The 22,406-nt window shown below is 37.8% G+C and overlaps 1 protein-coding gene across 1 annotated transcript in view; it reads right to left on the bottom strand.

The window, feature by feature from the left end:
- Positions 1-22,406, bottom strand: part of SPAG16 (sperm associated antigen 16) — a 468,867-nt gene that overhangs the window by 31,524 nt on the left and 414,937 nt on the right.

The following is a 22,406-nucleotide window of genomic DNA, read 5'->3' as shown; positions in this document are numbered from 1 at the left end:
GTTATTTACATCACAAGAAGCAATTCCACATAATTTTAAATCTTCTGTCTGCAGTATGTCTTATGTCCTGGTATTAAAGCCATTAAATTAAGTTAGAATCCTGTCTATTGACTGTAGGACTACTCATAATTTAATCTTCCTAATAACATTAAGAGTGCAGTAGGATCCTTCCAAACTAAGGGTAGGATGATCTATTAGCATTTCAAGTGTGTCTTCATGCAGGGTTACAGATAACAATATAAACAAATTCCATAAAGTATGAGTAGTTTCAATATGTTATTTACTGAAACCTGAAAATAGAACCACTGCCTCATCAAAGATATAGTTTAGGCTTTTTAGAAGACTTCTGCAGAATTTATTAGATATGAAATTAAGAGTGTTCTGTAAAAGCATAATGGGGTTCTGTAGAAATGACTCAGAAATCCTGCTGTGGTGAGCAGAGAATACTTTTTGCTCTGTGTAATTGTAAAAACAGTGAAATGAAGAGAGGATTAAGGGGCAGATACTTGGCATTGGCTCAGTGAAAGCAGGATTAGTCTACCTGCTGTGGATCAGGAGCTGCAGGTTTCTGTGCATGCATTTACAAACTCCACAGAAAAATGAACACATTTACCTTCCTTGCATTCATTCTGGGCTGAGCTATTAAATGAAAACTGAATGAAGTATACAGAGAATTGCTTACAGCCCAACAAAGACTACATATTGAATATATCCAACTATCTCCTACTCGGTTTTCAATGACTTTCCCTTTCACGTATTTATCCCCACTACACACAAACTCTTTAAAAATATTATATGAGCAAATGTAAGTTCTTGTGAACACACTTTTCTGAAACAGAATGATAAAACTCTTCCAAAGTAAGTTTGAAGAGCCTTTTTTTGGTACACTGCTTGTAAGGATCTTTCATAAATCATAAAAACAGAACAATTTTTTCTGCTTTTTAAGAGGTTTCTATGTAAGACTAACTCTGAGAGTGAAGCCACATGCATTTAAAAGGATGTTGGATGTTGGAAGCCACAAGCATTTAAAAGGTTGCATTTAAAAGAATGTTGGAATCATTACACACAAGTAAATATTAAGAAGTAGTGAAAATGAGCCAGGAGTTAGGATGAGATATAGGTAGAAATTTCTAAATTAGCTGGTTCCAATAGTTACGACACATCAAGAAAAAATAGGCAGAAGAGCACCGCGTAGTTAGACTTGAGATAAGGACTAAAGCACAGGTTTTACTTTACATGTGTTGTCAAACACTCATATTTAAAGTACACTAGAAAATATTAGTTACCGTTTCTACTGGCCATGTCCATTTCTTATTACTTGCAACAGAAAACAAAATAACAAATCCACTGCACTGCTTCAAGATAGAAATTACATATGTCTAAATGTATTTTTCCACAAATGACTCCTAGCATATTTGAAATAATAAATCATCTCCTTTTTTCATCTATTTCTATCTCCTTTGAATGTCTTATTTAGTTACCTTAGTAATACTTTTTTTTTAACCCAGGCTAAGAAAGAGTCTAGGATTCATGAATTTAAAAAGCATTTTTGGTTTCGCTGACAGCCCTAAGGGACCCCAATGTGGATAGCAGGAGATGAGCATGCAGTCAGGAATGATATCCCTTCTCTTATGACCTCCAGTTTTCTTGACAGACAAAACACCTCACAGAGTTGTAAGATAAAGTTCTGGGATGATTTTTGAGGCCACAAAGATTCTGAAAGTCATTTTTATATTCTTTTTAATGGTATAAAAAAAGGACAGAAGCAATACTAGTGCTATAAATGACTTTGTGAGGAATCTCTCCTGATCTTCACACCCCAGACTCTCTGTCACAGGCACAAGTCTAATGTTTTCATTCATCATCTCAGCGTAGATAAAAATGATCCATTTTTGGAGGAGCTTATTGTCTTTGGATTACTTCTTCTAAACACATAACCTTATCTATTCAAGGTGGATGCCTGGCTCAACCATGACCTTGTCAATCTCATTAAGTCTTGAATGAATTTCTCAAATTTTCTTATCAATCAAGGTAATTGCTTCTTGCAGGAAATCCAATCTTCTGTTAACCACATCATTACCTGGTGATCAAAGTCCTCAAACTCTGTGTAAGCTGGAATCACTCAAATCACCCAAGAGAATAGAGAAGCCTAAATCCATAAACAAATCTCCACAGGTCATTTCTTCAGCAGCTATACCTCAGTTTGAACTATCTTTAAGAATCAAAAATACTTTCACATCGTAGTTTTACATCAGGCTTTAGAGTCATAAAAGATGACACTGTCTTTGCAAAGGCCATGTAAGATGAGAAGAACATGAAAAGAAGGAAGAAAACATCTCTGGAAGAAATGGATTTTAAGCAAGGATCTGAACAATATAGTAGATAAAAACTTAAGAATATAAGAAAATCCATGCAGATGGGATGAAATGAAATCTAAATCCTCCCTACCTGGGAAAGAGTATAAGAACAGGGCAGGAACAGGGTGATACCTCCTCAGAGTAGTTTCCTGGACGTCAGCAACCTGTAGCTTTCCTGAGCCAGGGCAGTCTGGTTATATTTAACAGCCCACACTGGATTTTCCTTTTGTGATTCTATCCAGCTGATTTGAACCTACACAAGTTTTTAGCACACAAAATATCTCCATCTCTAATTTAGTCATGAGTGGCTTGGATGCCATGCTAATTCAGAAGGGAGATAAAATGCTTAACTTTGAAATACTGGAATGTAATTAAGACGATTGTGAAGAAAGGTTTGGGGACGGCTGGGAGCAAGTAAGGAAACTTGCTGTTCTGTAGATACAGATCATAGAAAGATTTACCAAGAGGTGCCCTACTTTCAGAGAGACTAAATATCTTCTTCTACCAACACAACAGCTCTCATGCTGTGGAGACTGGTGTTGTATGCTAATAATTCTGAGCTTTGATGAATCAAAAATAATTATTTCATGTGCAAAAATAAATTAGTATTTCCAGTACCAATCAATATTTGTACCAACATATAGCTTTGATCTTTATTTTCAACATTTGAGAAGAAAATATGTTAATATAGAAATCTGTCTCATCTTCTCTCCTAAGGGTCTAGTCCCATTACGTTGGTGGGAATGCCATCATTGACTTCAGTGCAGCCAAGATTTTTGCTATTTGTGTGTGTAGTGAATCTGGTGGGAAATCTAACCAGGTCCCTGAAGAAAATCAGCAAATTCCTCCTCACATACAAATCTGAGGTGACTATGCACACAAACAAGTGTATGCATTAAGCAAATCCCTTAACAATTTAGCTTTATGTATATATGATATTTCTACAAACTTTAATGTAAGAAAATATACAGTCCGACCAGCCACATATCTGTATGCCTTCCAGTTCACCCCAACTGACAGTTATACAAATGTTAGGTCCATTGATGTTCTCTGAGAAGGAGGGATGCTGGATGATGAAATCAAATAAACCCAAGTCAAACTCTGCTCTCTCAGGAAAACAGTGTTTAAACTTTCTCTCATCTCAAGTCCTGTTCCACACAACACAAGTAATTCATCATATTGCAAACCTTATTTTGCACTACAGTAAGTATTTCCCAGTCTGTTAAGCTGCAGATTAATTTTCTGCCCATCTCAAGTCTGTTATGTTATTGGAATGGTTACTTTACGTGTTTCCAAACTTATTAGCTTAATAGAATGACTCAAATTGAGTGCACGAGATGGAAAGGTGCTTCCCAGTGGTTAGAATATCTTTGGCTAGTATTTGATTAGCACTAGCACTTCTCCTGATCACAACTAATACATACTTATTCATAAAACTTACTGGGCAATACTGAGTTACAATGCACAGCTGCAACAGAGAAACTTCCAGAGGATGTGCGTGAGCCCGCTGTCTCGAGCCATCTCTGATGCCACACAGTGAGCCGAAAGGACCAGGCATTTACATGCTGGGCAAAGATATCCACAGCTTGAAGATAACATGGGTTTTTGCTTGTTTGGAAGAATTATAACTTCAAGTCTTCTGGAAAAGACTCAGAAAAGACCTAAGGCAGATCTAGGAGCTAAGACAAACTCTGCTCGGTGTGAAGTGGGAAGGTCTTTTACCTCTTGCAAGGTCTATCTGGCATTATAATTTTCAAGTGACCATGGCCACTCTGCATCACCAGTAGGACTTTGGCACATCCAGATACAGACCCCACCTCCACTCTGGAAACCGTCATGTATTGCAAACCTAATGATTTGTAATTACAGTCAGATTTCTGTTAGTTCTTCCCCTTCCCCCCACAAGAAACCTAACACTATGACTGAAACAGAATAATCACTTTTATGGAGGCTTTTATAAAAAGATCACTAAGAAGAACAGAAAATATGTTATCACCAGAGAATTGTGGCTATCTGCCGGAGGACTGAAGAACAAGAAAATGACTGTGATTGTACTTTACAGTTCACCTCTTAGACAAACACAAGGAACACAAGGAACTCAAGGACAAGGGCAGCACCGAAAAGGAGACGCACGAGTGAGCTACACAAAGTCACCAGCCACTTTATTTTCCCTTTTACATGACCTAAATCTTTCCCTTTTATCTCTTGCTCTGGTCTCATAAGGAAAATAAATGCTGGATTTCCGGATAGCCTGCACTTGCACAATGACTATATTTAAGCCTGAAAAAGATTTCTGGCTGACTGCAAAATTTCCAAAGACATGTTTTGCATTAAAAATAAGACAAAGGCAACCACAAGGTTTTCATCTTTTCAGAAGTGGAATTCTCCACAGTCAGTGCCCATCCAAGGCAGGAAATGACAGCTTTCCACTTGCAAGCTCCTAGGTAGCTCTGGAGAACCTGGGGAGTCCTTACAAGATACACTTCAATACTGCTAACAATAAGTCAGTCATCAGCAATAAACTTAGCCTGAGATAAACAGCAGATGGAAAAATCAGAATGAAATAAGACCCTGAAATGCAACAAAGCAGCAGCTTCTGTTAAGTGGAAGGAAAAAATGTGGATGCATTAGTGCTGTGAAGAAGACTGCAGAAGATGAGTATGCCCAGACTTAAAACGATCTATTCAGAAAAGGACTCACAAATTACTATTACTTACATAGAAGATATTCACAAAATGAGCTTCAGTCTTCTCTCTTGCTTCTCTCTATAGCTGAAGGTGAGAGATGGGCCTCTCCAGAGAGCATGCCAGAGAAGTCTAACCTCGGGGCTTTGAATGGCCTACAGCAAAACCAATTTCTCTCCACCAGCCTAAAAAGGGATCAAAGAGAGTTTGGGCTTCCAATCCTGAGCTTAGCTTATGCAACCTCCTGTAGTGGAAGCCTAAAAAAGCTCCTTCTGGGGATGTTTAATCCATTCTGATAGGCATCTCACATGCCTACAATAATGACAGGATCTCAAGAAATGACATTATTATACAGTGAGAGCTTTATTTTATCATTTTTATTAGCTTAGTCTATGTGCTGGTATCCCCCCAGGGACCTCAATCAATGATCAGGGCTCTATTCAGCACCAAAATGTATTCTTATATAGTGAGAGTAGGATCCCAATAAACTGTCACACCATTACTGTATGCTAAGAACATAGTGCTGACATTTCAGATTGGTAAATTAATAACTTAATTTTTTAAAATGACTATAGCAGTGTGTTTACAGATGCAGAATTAAGCCTTTGCTCTATTATTCAAGAACACTGTTGCTACTGATGTGAATGTCTCATATACTAATTGAGTATAAAGGTTACGGTGCACCCTTCCAGATGTAGTGGTCCTTTTAATCAGCAAAACAAAAAACACAGCACATTCATTAACAACATTTTTTAAATCTTTTTGGATGATACACAGAAGTCAAGCATTAAAAATATTCACTTGAAATTTCCTCTTTCTAATGCTTAACGTTCCTTGCCTATAGGTATGGAATTATCTGTAAAGCTAATTCCAAGGTAAAAATAAATATAAAATTATTGCTAAATAAATGATTACTTCTTTGTTGCTCATGCATCATATAATTAACACCATGATGTGATCTAACATGTTAAGGAAATAAGAATTTGCCATCAGCAGGCTGAAAGAAATTTGTTTATTAGTTTACTGTGATTCAATTTATGAGAATGTGCTTCATTGATCTTTGCAAAAGAACTTTAATTGGAAATGAATATCACAATCTATTTACCACACCACTAAACCCAGTCTGCTACAGTTCATTTAAACTACACCTGCTAGTTAATTTTCCAATAAGAGAGAAAAAACTTTGAATTAATACAATAAGAAACAGTCAGAAAGTAGGCTCAGTAGACCACTATTTTAATCAAGGTGTTCCTTGCGTGTCCTCATGAAATGCTGCTAGCAGCTGATTGGGATTTTGTGTAGCATTTACATCAGAGCTTGAATTCAGACACTGTGCATTTTGATTACTACCTTCAACATGCAAAGTCATTCGTCCTTTGCCTGAAAGATCTAAAATCTATATTCAGCATGCAGATTCAGAAGAAATATTTCAACACTTTGGACCATTGATGCTCCTGCCCTACAGCAAGTGCAAAAGGACCAAAATGAGCCTTTTCCATCCCTTGTGTGATCCCTGGAGATTCACACTGGGGGACAGTGTTATGTGTACCTAGAGCAGTGAACTGAGGAAGAAGACAACAGATTGTAATACCCTCATGTCCTAATCCCTACATTTAAGCAAGAGTCAGCACAATCCTAAAGGTCTTGGAGTCTCTGGAAACTGTATCATTTGTGGGCTTTTTCCAAGGACATACAGCACATCTGCCACTTTTATTACTACGTGGGGCAAGGGGTACCTTTTAGCTGGCTGACTAGGGATGAAGAATGACCTGGTTCAATCTTTTGTGATAACACTGTCACAAAATTCAGGGTAGAGGCCCCTCCTGCCAAAAGAGACGGTGAAAAAGCATTGCCAGGATCAGCTGGCTTAATGCAGGCCTTCACGTATGGCTCCTCTGAGTCACAGCACACCCTCATGGCTCAGTTCAGATTTATAAGCACTTAGAGTTTGTCGGAAAGGCTAAATTCCTTGCAACATTGCATGGCAGTCCATGACTAAGTGCAAAGACAAGGTTGTTATCCTTAGCATGTAATATAACAGGACAGCAGGAAGAATGCAGGATGAGCTAGAAGAAGAGAAAGGCTGAGCCCCAGTGACTGTGGACTTGCTATGAGTAGCTACCTGGTGATAGCAGGTGATAGACCTGCTGCAGTGAGCATCCCATCTCCCTGAAGAATCAGCAGGAGCCACAGGCATGGCTTGCCAGCGTGAGGCAAAGCATCCTGCCACGCAGCAGCAGTACCTAGTTACTCAGGTGAGCAGCTGGCCACGTGAAGTTACACACACTGAACACACTTCACATTAGAGGTGTAATGAAAAAATCATCAAGAATAACAAAAGATTGAGTTGGCTATCTTTGACAGTTTTTCATGACTGCTTCAATGGAGTCTCTTCTATTCAACATACCTGTGAAAACAGCAACAGAATTGGGAGATTTTTCCACCAAATAATCATCACACTCACAAGTAGCACCCCCCCCACTGCCTTCTTCCCAGTAGTCAGTCATTTCTGTGCTTAACTGTGGGGCCAAGTTTTAGTCTTTATTTTGTAAAGTTCCTCAACAGTGAGTTTACTAAAAATATATAGGTCTTCCTGATGTAATATGTTTATCCTGATTAAAAAAATAAGACCGCAGTGAAACACTGTAGTCTCCTTCATAAAGCCTTTTTCATTTTAACACAATGTCTAATTAATAGGATTCTTTTAACATGATTACCCTTTGTGTAATATTTTAAGAGATTCTGAAAAAATTAATTCTTTTACAGGTTATACTCAGATCGCTATAATTTTTTATTAAAGATGTTTTGCGGGGTCAATTTCTGACCCTGCATTTTGCAAAAATGGAAGGCACTAACTACTGCAGAGTTATCATAGATTTATCATGTCAAGAGAACACAGTATTGTAAAGCCTCATTGGGAACTTTGCCCTCTGACAATTATTTTTTTCCTCTAGAAACACCCATTTGTCAGAATTGGAACTGCTCCCCTGAAAGAAGAGGTTTCAGGTGATTCTCCAGGCCTGGAAAAATATTGGAAAAAGTTTAGGAATGACCAGAATGTTCATTCTGACATCTTTGGGAAGAGAAATCTCAAAAGGAGGTTTGCTTAAAACTGCTTTAATTTTGAAATTTAATTTCATGTCTATTTCCAAAATGGTGAAATATAAAATGAAAAAGAATGAAGCTTGTAATGAAAAATTTTGAAGATATCAAAAATAAATAATTTGAAAATATTAAAAGTAAATATTTTTACTGATCAGATTTTTTTTTTTCCCCTGTATGCTAATGTATGAAGATTATCAGATCACCTTTTATCTCAAGTGGGAATATTCTTACAGGAAGAGATGAATGGTTCCCATTTAGGTCTAGTCTCCATCTTGTGAAGAGAGGGCTTTTCAGTGAGTACCTATGCATGAAACGCAGGACGAGTGCTGACAACATGGCCAGACACTTCGGAAGGCCAAGGTCTGCTGAGGATGGAGGCAGCTCAGTGGTCTGTGCGACAAGTTGCACTAATGCTTCACTGCATCAGAGATGAAGGAAAGCCCTTTAGCAGGGCCCATTTCTTCTGACTTTCTGCATGGGCCTATGAGTTGGACCGTTACATTAATTTTCCTGCACTTAAATTGTTCCCTACTGGCTTGTGAAAGTATGATTAATATTCTTCAGGAATCTGTTATTAATTCTTCATTACAGTGTAGTCGCACAAAAGGCAAGGGGAATATTATGTCTGGCTTGTTGCACCTCACCAACCATTTCAATAAATATCTTAAAGAACAGAGGGTGTGCAGAGAATGAAGAGTACCGGGGACTGCTTACATTCCATGCACTGCAAAATAGATCACCAATCTGTCTGATTTAATAAAAAAAACAGTACAGAGCAGAGTTAAATCATAGAGTTGGATGTTGAAAAGTACAGTATTGTGAATGTGCCTTAATATATTCAGCACTGAGATGGATATGTATTATATATATTATTTATTTTAGCTGCACAAAGGCAAAAAGGTGGCTTTTATATGCTATACTGTTCTAATAAATATTGTGGTTCCAAAGCAAAATTATGAATGGTATTAAAAATGAAGTACACCCAAAACACGCGACCTGTAAATAAAGAATATCCTATGGGGGGGAAAAAAGAGCTAGAAGAATTCACCAGTGAATAAATACAACACAGCATAATTACAGGCTCTTGTGTTTTTCAGCCAGGGTACAATCATACAGTTTATTCAAAAGTCTTCTAATATCCTCTGGGTACATACTGCATTTACGAGAAAGCTTTCTATTGTGAGCTCTCTCTCTTCCCTGCCTGGCCCTCCACACTCTTTAAATGTACTTTTGGGAAAAAGTCTGCACTTGAAAGGGGATGGAGCAGATTCTTGGAGAAATAACTGGCTTTTTTAAGTTCTAATTTTGACCATTCTCCGTTTCTCAGATCCTCCAGAGTCCAAATTCCACTGATGTTCATAGCTATTTTTCAGTTGACTCTGACTGGCCTTGGACCACATCTTTTTTTGGTAGGTCCCAAATTTATTTATTTATTCACTTTTTCTGTCTATTAAAGAGAGGGAAAATATTAATAACTCATTTATGCTAAGTTATGACCTTACTATTTTTAGTTAAGACAATTTAGCAAATCAATCATTTTAAAGATACTGTACTACCATGGTAATCCAAGTATGTGTGATCACACATATTTAGTGCCACCTGTGGCCACTTCCCCCCATTATGTATCTCCTGGCAACATGAAAAGAGTAGAAAGTGATGATTTTGTAGAGTCCTGATCGTTATGCCTAACTTTAAGGGAGCAATAATTCTGAAGTAACATGACATTACAAGTAGACTGCAGCGCTATGTGTTAATGCCAACTAATTAGCATTTCAGCTATTCCACCATCAAGTCAGATGAGATCTCGTCTTGTTATTTTTTTCCCCTGCAGGTCACAGATACTCAACAAAAACACTGAGTTTATGGGGATATGTAAGTATTCACATAGAGTACTTTGACTCTTTATTTTGAGACTTCTACAACATGGGCAAAATTCGTATTGGAAATCCAGTTAAAACCAAAGCAGAGAGATCTTTTATACAGATTATTTACTTTAAAATGACCCAAATATAGTATCTTAAATCCATTTGTCATTGATACAAATGGATTTGCCTCTTTCTTGCTTTGATCAATGGGAATTTAGTGTGAGGGAGTTAAGCTTTCCAAAGCTTTCCAAAGTCAAAAAAAGGCTGCTACAGGTTGTGTTTATTGAAGCACCAACTAGCAACAATGATAAAATTTGACTGATTTGCTAAACCATGAAATCAAAGCTTGCTTTGTTCAGAGCATTAGCACATTTTCTTTTGACAGTGTATTTATTATAGAAGGTGCACTTTTTAAAAAAAAAAAAAAAAAAAGATATAGAATAAAGCTATTGGGATCGAGATCATGGGGATACTGAAACAAAACCAGGTTCACTCAGTTAACCACTAACAGAAGTTTGTATTAAGAGACATTAAAAGCAGTCTTGGGATCTGGAAATAAACTGTCTAGATAGGAATCTGAATCAGCTCAAGAATACTGTTATTACAGAAAAAGCTGAAGCTTTATGAATGAAGGTAGACTGGCTAATTCAAGGCACAGGACTGGATATAGTACTGGTCTCAGAGTGAAAAAGATAAAACCAGCTTGCCCCCCCTGACACAAATTACACGTGTTGAAGTGGATTACAGAAGACACACATTCTAATGAAAAGTACCGCCGAGTGAACGCTTCTGAGATGACAATGAGATGAGAACCTGTCCTCCAGACCCCACTCTCCAAATCTCTCTTCCTCCTAGCACCTTGGCACTCCTAAGAGCTCTCAATCACTCCTTTCTGTTAAGTAGTTGCTGTCTCATTTCCCTCCTGCTCATCATTTACCTGCTTCAGCTTCTCTTTGTTCCCTTAACAGCGGATTAAACTTTATTTCCATCCCTCTCAATAACTAACCTCATCTTCAAAGACAGCCTCCGGCCTTTGCCATCCTTGCAGTGGGAACCTTGCAAGTACAAGTACTATGTTAAGAGGAGGAGTTTCACCGAAGCTTTTATTGATGCACACTTCCCAAGGCACACAACACGGCGCCCAGGGAAGCAGCAAGACCAGGTTGGACCAGGACAAGGTGAAAGGGTCCTCTAAGATGTAATAAGACACCCTGCCTTTTCCTTCCAGTCTCTTACCATCATACTAATTAGTCGTGGAAGGTAAAAGTTCAGGATTAAACTGTGTAAACATGATTGTCCTGAAAGATGGACAAGGATCACTTCAGAACATGCAAGAAATAGGAAGTGATCTGGATCTTTATTATGTGTCATTTTAAAGAAATCTTTAATCTTCATAAACACATATGAAAACTCCTACAGTATCACACATCAAAGGTGAATTCGATGTCACCACACTTGAGCTATCTCAGGTTATATGTCTAGATTATACTTGTGATTTATTTAAACTGGTTTTGGATGAGATGAATCATAATTCAGAAAATAGCTCTTTATCTCTCCAGAGACCACTGAGGAAGCAACTTCTAGATGATTAGAGTCAGTTGAGATGGAGTCTTTCACAGACAGATGAACAAATCATACAAACTGTACAAATTAGGAAGATATAATGGAATATTTTGCTTGATTCTCAACTGAAACATGTTAACTGCATATTATTTGCAAACTACTGACTTTGTTTAAACATATTTAAACAACAGAATGTAGTTAGAGAAGCAACTTCTATTGTTACTTTGAAGCATTGATGTTGATTTGGTACATTTTGGAGAAGCAGTCAGATATAAGTTGGAACTGTCTCTAAACATAAAGACACACCTTTAATACTACCCTTTCTCACAAGATGCATGGTTCACAGGAAAAATTTATTTTGTAATCGGTAACCAGTTCAGTCTTAAATGACTGATCTACTTATACCACAAAGTAATCTGTTCACATTCAATGTAACAGTCAAACCTGGCAGAGAAAAAATTTGAGGAAATGTAGTTACAGCTGACATGAAAATATAAAAGAGATCCAACAATATAAAATAAGCAATACAGCTTTGATAAAAGAGTATGGTAAACACAATTCAGAAATATTCATTCATCAAATGGGTCTGCAGAAGTTTGCACTGACATTCTGAATTTGGATAAACTGCACAGGGTTTGATCTGCCTCTGGAAAGACCGAGGAATTGCTACTTCATCCAGGATATATACTAGAGAAAGCTTTTCATATAATTCAAATGAGCACATAGTATAGAGAAAGAATAAGAAAATTCTGATTCCAAATCAAATCCAAATAGATACAGGGGCTGTGAAAATTGTGATTCATATTGCATAGTCTGGGTCTGAAAAGATGTAACTTAAAGATTCAAAGCAACTCCAGTTTCAGCTACTCAACAGGAATATGTTGAATTTGTAGAGGCCAGATTCCAGTTGCTTTGCTCATATTGAATTAACAGTCTTCCTTTACAAAAAGCCCCTCTTAAATCAGTGAGTCTGCTCTTGAAGTAACAACATCACATTCAGTGTTCCTTATGAGTTGATATAAACACATCACAGATGTCTGATATAGACCCTACTATGTGCAGCTGCACAGTATTGAGTAGTTGTCATCCTAATATTGATTATTGGTTGGATTACAGATGCGTGTGAATGAGAGATTCCCACAACATGTCAAAAGTGGAATTAGCTTTCTCATGAAACCAAAATAATTAAAAAAACATTTTTTTCTTGGATTAAACATTAAGATGCCTTGACGGCTTTTAACACAAAGATTTACTTCATATTTATTCCAGTCAAACTCCTAACACAAACAGAGATGAGTTTTAAATGAGTTGCAATCTCTTAAGCAAAGATTTAGGAGCCATTGCAGACAACTCAGTAACACACACAGCAACATTCACACCAGCAAACCAGACCGCAGGCTCCACGACCCAGGAGTTCCTATATGAAATATGTATTAAATGTTGGCATTTTGTAGGCTTAAAAGACACAATGAGGTGTGGGCACTCTTGCTTTGAAAGGTCATACCAGAAGCAAGGATAAGCAAAGCAATGGGCACAGACATGAGAGAGGGTGTTCCCAATGAAAAACTACATTTGGATGAGGCGAACATGACGTGAGCACACTCAGCTCCGCTCCCAGGTGAAGGATTGCAGTGTGGTCCTGTTTCACCGACAGTGCATTCAGCCCGCAGGCATGCTGGCAGAGGCTCAGACAGACTACTACAGATAACAATGTCAGTGTAAGAAAACTGCTTCATGCTATCCAGACTGCCTTTTTGCCAGAAACAGCCACTCCTCTAGCAGTCTGTGCAATATATAGCAATATATATCTACACCAGTGAAAAATCCAAAGGCTTAGCTTATATTGTCCATGGCAGAAGAAGTGACAAGCAGCACAAGGTGGTAGCATTTTAACTTGTCACAGATACCTGGAAAGTAAATGAGAGGCAAATATCTTCCAGAGAGCAAAGACTGGCCAATGCCAAGAGCCAGAGCCAAGGAGCATGGCTTGTCATGGGGAAAAGCAGGATATAGAAAACCAGCACAGGATAGAAGGTTTCCTTTACCACATTTAGCTTGTTAGAAAATAAGACTACTGCAAAGTAGTGCAGTTATCTTGCAGTGCCCAATGACACTTCACCTTTCTGAGTTTCAGAACCTTATATATCAACTTCAAAGTATTTCCCGAGACTGTGAACTCACTTGTTTTGCACTGACCATTACAACTCCCTATTAAGGGATATGTTTGAAAGGAACTGCTGTTCTCATTACTTTTGGGAACGTGAATAACCTTAAATACAGAAGAAATTCTCTGTAGAAACTTGGGAAGGTCTACAGATTGGCATATGGCTCATCAACAATTTCACAGCAACCCAATCCACTGATCACAGAGACAGTTCACTGATCACCTCTCCCGCTTCCAACACGTCCTGCCTGAGAAAGGTGCCTTTGATCATAAGATAAACAGGGATATGCAGTGCAAGTGAAGGAGTTTTAATGCCCTTTTCCAAGTTCCTCCTGCAGCTTCATCTGGAACACTGTGTAAACTGTAGTTTATTGTTCTAAATTGTTCGATTGTAGTTTATTTGTTCTAAAGTGGAACAGCTGGCAAGCCCAAGGAGAAGGTCAAAGAAACAAGGAGCCTAAAAAATGTAATATAGCAGAACAAAAATGGGGTCTGAGTGAGGATAAGCCTGCTGTGATAATGTACTCTACAACAGTAAGCATGACGTTTTAAGTGAAAGAAAAACATACAGGAAGATAATTCCATTGCATTGACCAGATATGAATAAATATAACTTAGAAATTAAAACCATTAGGAATGTGAGATCTTTAAACATCTATAATTACTACACTAAGTACACCATTTGTGTTTTAGGACATAAATTGATCTTCAAGAGGAGTTGAGGTGAAACCAGTACACTATACATCCCACCGAAGAGCATGGAATAATGGACCACAGGAAAAGTCAGTCTGTTTCAATAAGGTAAGGAGTATACCAGCCTCCTTCACAAGCTAGCTGAAACCAGTGGCTTCCAGTACTGTCAGTGGAATATGAAACATATCATATACATGCATCCTCAGTATTTCATTAAGTTTTTCACTTACACATGTTTAGTTAGTTTTCAATGACTGAAAATTACTAGGCATACCAAGATTCACTTGCCATCCAACCTTTTAAAGGTCGGTAAGTTAATGGATCTAACGTTTAGAGACATATTTTTTACCCTTTGTACATTCTTATTAACTTCCACAGAGTAGCAATGGGAAAGATTGCTGCAAAGTTCCCTCATGTGGTAAATTTATCTGTAGAAAGACTTTGAAAAACATGCAATACAAAAAGTATTTCAGCTTGGGAGGGAGAGGGAATGGACACAGACATTATATGCACAGAAGATGGAAAGGCAAATAGGAAGGAAAAGACTTGAAGTATTTTGGCAATAAATGCCAGCCTACCTGGATTTGAAGGCAATGAAAAGAAAAAACAGATTAAAAAAAGGTGCAAATAACAATATTTTGAATTGCTAAATATATTGTTTTCTCTTTGGAATAACTGTTTTATCATACACATTAAAATGTATGATCTGCTTCATTAATCACACTCATTTCCCTTCCAGAGGTACAGATATGATCAGATCTTATTTCACAGGACCAATATAAAAAGGTTGAGCTTTTATTTTCTGTCATTTGAGTGTTCACCCTGATTCCTGTGAAAAACATTTCCACCCCAAAAAGTTTAAATGCTTTGTATCTGTATGTACGGACTGCAATAGCCAGCAGCATCTTTTGCCTACCTGTAGTTTCAATTCCAAATTCCTGTCCTGACTCAGGAAAGAGAGATCAGTGATTTATTTCTAAATAGGTTACCAAGAATAAAAGATCTGGTTCTAGATTTTTGGACTCAGAGAGAGCAAAACAAGCTGCAGCATGAATGAAAAGGGAAAGAAGACAAGAAAAAACATATGCAGGTACACAGGTATGCTTTTGGTGTTACGTGGTACTCAGTTAAAAAAACACATATTAACAGAGGGATTCATAAAGACTGGAGAATCTGAATGGAGCCAAACATTAAAGGTTAGAAATACTTGGGGAAATTACTTACTGAATCATCAAAAGAAGGGAATGATAGGTCATTTTAACAAAGAAACTCAGAAAGGCAAAGTTCAGCAATACCACAGTTTAAATGCTTCCCCCTAAGATGCATTACATGGAATTCATTTAATATGAAGAAAGCTTCTCCTGAATTTATGGGCAGAATTTGTCTTTGTGCAGCTACCAAGGAGAAAAGGCAAGCGAGATCATATTGAATAACAATCAAGAGAAGAAGGGGAAAATTCTCAAAGACAAAATATATCAGTGGAGGGCTGCCTGGAAAAGGGGGTTATTCTCTTCACAAAAAAGAACTCTGGATGAACAACAGGCATATCTTCAAAATATTTTATCAGTCAATATATTAGTCAATCTGGACAGAACTGCTTTTATAAAGGAAAACTAGTCCGTAGGTATTCATCATTGAAAGTATTGCTTTGGTATGAAATTACAGAGGATTCATTAAAACTATGCTCTTGGGCAGGTGTTTTTTCTGGAAACTAAAAGAAAACAAGAAAAATCTTTAATAACAAAAGAAAAAATTATATGAAAGTAACAAATAGAAGTCAGACTCACAGCTGGTATAAACTGGCAGGAATTCTTTGTCTTCCCATTGAGGACACACTTGTTTGAAGCAACTGCCTGATGAGAGCAGTGCCCTTTTTTTTTTTCACCCATTCATCATTTCTACTCTTTCCCTCAGTCCTTATTTCATTCCACTACAAAAAATGAGCAGAAGAGAAATGGATTAAAAGGTACTTGTCCCTATCAGGTTTTCCCATTGTTCCTTTCCCACCATCCACAAAGGCAACATGACTGGACTTTTTTTGGATTTTACTTTTTCCACAGATTGTATCCTGGTAGCAAAATCATCACCTTTCCACATGTAGAATGTTCGTTAAGAGCACATGCTGGAGCTGCAGCTGGGACATAACACCCTTCTCAGCACAGGAATTAATTTGACATACAGCAGCCACGGGTCACGTCCTGTGTTTGCACAGAGTAGTACCTGTAGGTTGAATAAAGGTTTGTTTCTCAGTGTGCTCGAAAAATCATGAACCAGATCATCAGCCATTATACAATAGAAGACACACTTTAGAGTTACACAAATGTCAACTCTCCAGCAAGGAAAATGGCACAGAAAAACAGGGCCCAACTTTTCAGTGTGTGAAAATTAAAATTAACATCTCAAAGTCAAGTGACCTCAGCTGAGGTTCTGGTTTATTGGTTTAAATATCTTTTTCAGCTTGAAAGACCAAGTCTGTATGTACCTGATTTCTTCAGTATCAGCTACAGTGTCCCTTGAGTTATATGTCTTTAATGCTGCAAAGCAGAGGTGACAGCATGTTTGTCACTTGTTTCTAGAAGTTAGATGAACTCCCTGGTTAACTGGTGAACTCTAGAGCTCCTAGCCCAAGAGGAAGTGTTTCATATCAACAATTGGTTTTAATGAATCTGAATCTTAGTAAACTTCAGCTAAGCTTAATATTAATTTTATTTTACTGGATTTCTTTTATTCCCCCTGATAATTTGTGCATGTGTCTACTTCACTAAAAGCTCTAGATATTACATTTTTATTTGTAAGTTAATTTCAATTGCTGCTTAAACAAAAAGGAGAGGATTGGGATGATTACAAATGTGAACAGAGTCTACCCAAATATCTTCATCCTCTGTGCCACGATGGTGTGTGTGCACTTAAAGTATTTTCCTCATTAAACACAAAGTGTTGGAGCAATATAAAATGCTGCCAACGTTCTTCTAATGCACTGTTGGTTTGGAATAAAGCTTTTTATTCCATTTCAGCTCAAGTGGCTAGGTTGCATGTAAATAATTTAAAAAGTACCAACAAAACAAATTTACCTATGTTTGCAGGGAAAAAAACAACCCTGCAGTTTAGTAGGTAAAGAGTAAAGAGAAACATCACCATCCAAACTCAAGGAAACTCTAAGGTAGTAACTGGATCACAACAATATCAAATCATATCTGATAACATATTATCCTGTTTGGGATCGTCCCCATCTGCATCTACGAACACGTAGTGGCACTGACTGTCAGTATCTTTACCCAGCATCCTGAGGCTGCTGCAGGCTCACCTCATCACCTTTGATGAATTTTCATCCATTCTGCAAACACGTGAGCCCATCAGCCTGAAGTAAAGCTTGCTCCCTCCATTAGAAAGAGTGTTTCTCTGTCCAATTGCTGTTACACAATATATCAAGATGAAAGGCAGAAAACCAGTCTTGTCCTTCATCTCTCTCAAAAGCTGCTATGTCCTCTCTACCTTTCTCTGAAACTAAATCTAAGTTCTTAAAATAGCTAAGTAACGTCTCCTGTGTAACAAGGGAAAAACTCTTAATTTCTTATGCAATATGAACGATATCCAGTAATCTACAGGTAGAGCAAATAACCTGAGACTTTTAATGTAAGAATCTGAAGAGCTTTTCAGAATTCATTTTGGTGAAAAAAATGTTGTTTGTCATCTAGGAATGGCCACATTATTTGAGTTCTTACGGTCAGCATATATGAAAAGGAATGTGAAGTCCACAGAAACCAGAAGTTTAGGAGTATTCCTGCCAGAAATGCCTGTTCATGTTCATCCATCAAACACACAAGCGTGGGGGGTCCCTGAGCCCCGAGCACCATGGCCAGTCACACAGTTCAAACCCACACCTTTCACAGCTTTCTCTTTACTGAGAAACACATTGGGCTAAAAGAGTGGTTGTCTGCTGGGAAAGAAATGAAGATATAAACTCAGAATTATAATATGGAAAAATAATCAATATTCACTGTACCAGGCAGTCACACTAAATGCGGATGATATGCACTATATGATCCCATTTACTGACTGTGAACTGCTTGAAGGCACGGTGGATTCACTCCTCTGAATGGTCAGACATGGATTATTGTTATTGCCGCTTATTTTACGGCACACAAATACTGAACTAAGCACTTCAGAGAAGTGGAAAGATATAGTCCCCTTATCCCAGTAGCCGTGTTAATTCATGGACTGAAACCCAGGGCTTAGGAACTCTCCGTACTCTCCTGCACAATGACCGAGTCCAGTTTTCACTATTTCTAAGGCACTCAGAAACTAGAGAACTGAAGGGGAATATGAAAGAATAATTCAGGTTGTTACAGCGTGAAGGCCTAAGGCAATTAATGCTTCAATCGACAGACAAAGTACTGCATGCATTTCCCTAACAACCTGAGATATGCTAATTTAGGAAAGAAAAAAACCCCACAAACACAATGACTTCTAAAATTTGAACATGAGAAGTTCAGGCACAAAAATATTAAAACTTTTGAAATGCACATTTATATTCAGGCATGGCAAGATGTTTGTCTCCTTCATTTGCATACACATGTCTAGTAGAGATAGACACAGACTACCCACTTAGATCTGTTTCTAAGACACACCTCACCTTTCCTAAATCAGATTTCTCCATACAGAAGCAGAGGTGCCCAATAATTTCCTGCTGCACTTCAGAGGCCAAATCATAGCTCTGACAAGAGAGTGGCTCCTTGACTGTAGCAAGAGTTGCATGTAGCTATAGATCAGAACTTTTATCCCTTTCCACAGCGGATTTAACTTCATGTTCAGGAGATCTTCCTGTAGAATAGCAGTAAGCCATCTGGGATAACTCACATTCACCTGCCCCTTTTACTAGCTTTAACTAACTATCTAAACATCTCTTAGATCAGCAAGTATGTCCAAACAAACATACTCCTTTTCTTTGCAGAAGTAAATCTAGATATTGTGTATCTAATTCTGGAAGGGCTTCCTAGATCCGCCGTTGATTGACAGTCAAACAATAACTATACATTTAACATCTCTAGGAAAGAATATACTGGTAGACTATTAAGCTAACTGAAGTTATGTCTGTAGTTGTCTGTGAATGCTCGATACCAGCATCTGCTCCCACTAGTTCCAAAGCTGCACACAGCATCAGGCTCACCTGCACAGTTTGCTCAAAACACAGGTTGTTAGTGCTGGTAAAGCAACATCACAACAACTAGTCCAAGTAATCGTATTTGTGGATTTATTGTGCATCACATATGCACCTGCAAGACTGCTACACGGAAATAACATTCAGAGTCACAACGTTGAGATATTACTGTTAAAGAGAGTCTTTTTTTTCCTTTGTTCTGCAGACACACCCTGCATAATGCCAAGGGTAAACTTATGAGGGGCTCTACAATGCTACTCCAATAAATGATGTATGATCCAAACCCAATAACTTTGCTACTCAGTGTCAGTGGTGGGGGGCAACTGTCCAGCTAAACACAGAAAAAAGCAAAACATGACATGCACATTCAATGCATGACAGTGAAATGAAGGAAATGTGACATTTCTGATGGGGTTTTGATATTGCAGACAGCTTGTACTGTGCCACTATTTAGCTGTGACAGAGCAGATAGAGGGTTGACTTGGCTAGCCTGATTTTGCAGATGTCCTCTGTAACAACACAGGAGCTTATCGGCTCCTCACACAAACATCTTTGTTCCTCCTTCCTTGCAGCCTGTACACATGACACAGGCTTCCTCAATTACTTTGTTAACCACCACATTGCCTTTTTCATACTTCTCCTAGACCTACCTATTTCAAAATTACTAGAAGAAAACAATAATAAAAATTTACAGTATCAGGAAAAAACCCTGATATATTTGCATGATGTTTTCTCCATATAGACAGATGTTAAACAGCTGCTTTTCTGAAGAAGTAGCAGCAACACAACAGGATTTAATTTACTTGGAGTCTAGAGCTACCTGCAATACCCACAAAATAAAGACCCGCCAACAGAGAAATCATTTAAGGCATCTCGAAGAAGCATAAAATATAACACACTAACAGCAATACCCTGAACATACGGTTTCCTTGAGTTTCATTCCTGTGAACAGGTTATAGATGACTTTTCAAAATTAAAAGCAATAACAGAGCTTCTCAATAAATCACAATACAGAAGTCGCTGGTAAACACATTATGGCAAAGATCTATCTTGATTCCAGCAAAATAACTTCTTCCAGTAATTCTTGTACTGAGCCTCTCTCTTATGGATATATATATATATTACCTCTTACTATACTATATCCCAGTGGTATATATTAGATTGTACTTCTTCCATTCCCCTACTTCATATGTCACTTGTATATGCTTATATAAAATCTTGAGGCTTATGTAAGTTTTTGGGAGAAAAACTCCACGTCTATATGGATGAAGATTACACCAGCACAGTGCCATGCCAATTCCGATTACAGCCTGGAGGCGTTGCTGTGTAATATAAACACCAATTGACCAGCTGTGTGGGTGTACCTGGAGGACGCACGAAGCAATTCACAGCTGCTTTGCTGCCTCTTGGAAGATGTTTTCAGCTCTTATATCACACTCTGGCCACTGTTCTGCTCTAACCTCTGCTGGATCTGAATCAGCACACAGCTAGGCTGGAAATTAAAACTTCACCTCTCTCTTGTTGGATCCTCTCTGAGTCAATATGAATTCAAGATTTGGATTTCTTAAACTGTGCCATTCTTCCTGGAAAATTGCTTGACAGTGGCCCTGGGAAGAAAAACGTATTCTCCACCATGCAGTGCCACATTTCTCTTTATATTAATCACTTATTGGTCTTAATACTACAAAAGTTAGAACATCCGCACGAAACCATAAAGAATAGTACTGTGGTGTTAGAAAGCCTGACAGCTTCCCCAGCTTTGGCACTGATGTTACTCAGGTGATGAAAGGCATGTCCGGTGGCAATGCCTGAAACGTTCAATATATTGTATTTCCACAAATTCTGCAGACTTTGTGAAGAGCCCACTGTCCGCAGTGTAACTACAACTCCTGTTAAATCTCACAGATTCTTTCAGTTCCTCCGTTTCAGGAACTGCAATTTTCAGAAGCTGTCGCATGTGTTTCAATGTTTAGCAGAGAATAAACTAGCCTGAATGCTTCTTTTGCTATTGTAATTAAGCTCAAGATTCCACCTACTTACATTTTCTTTAAAAATGCATAAAACTATGAATTAAATACATGCATCATTACTCATCAAATTGTTTATCTCTGTACTAATTTTATATATATACACAAATTAAATATTCATGTGCGTCTTTCTCCTTTCAGAGCATAATAACTCCTAGTTCCTTATTCAACCACATTGGTGTTTCCATTTGCATTGTGTAAGTTGAAGATCATTTAGGTAAAAGCATCCTTAGGGATTTCTGCCTAAAAATTCCAAATTAAGTGTTTTTTTTTTTTTCCTATATTAGTAGTGGAGAGCTGTCCATATGCTTATGTTAAGCCTGACAGATCTTTGATTACCCCTTAGCTTGTAGTTATGCAGCTATAATGCAGTTTAGATACATTCCATAGTTGTTAATGGCTCAACACACTGAGACCTTGAAGAATAACAACCAAGGTTATTTAGTAATGTAACGTAATAAAAGAGAATAGACTTCACCATGTATGTAAAAGTAGTAAATGCTTTGCTGATTTTAAGGCATATGTTTCTTTAAAGTTCTCAGAACATAAATGATTTAACTGCTACACACACGCACAAACACAAAATCACAAGCCGAATTTACTGCAAACTTTGCAAGCTGCAATAAATAGGTAAAGACATAAATTGCTGGCAATTAGGAATTTACTGAAGAGGGTAGTTAGGGGAATTGCGCTGATTCAGAGAGATGAAATGCAAATATATTGTGCTTACATGTACAGGGCCACTGCACCTGTGCCCTAGCTAAAGCACTAAATCAGCAAGCCCAATCCA

Source organism: Strix aluco, chromosome 6 (assembly GCF_031877795.1).
Source record: "Strix aluco isolate bStrAlu1 chromosome 6, bStrAlu1.hap1, whole genome shotgun sequence".
Taxonomy (NCBI): Eukaryota; Metazoa; Chordata; class Aves; order Strigiformes; family Strigidae; genus Strix; species Strix aluco.
Note: the sequence above shows the minus strand (reverse complement) of the source record. Positions and strands in the feature narration are given on the sequence as shown.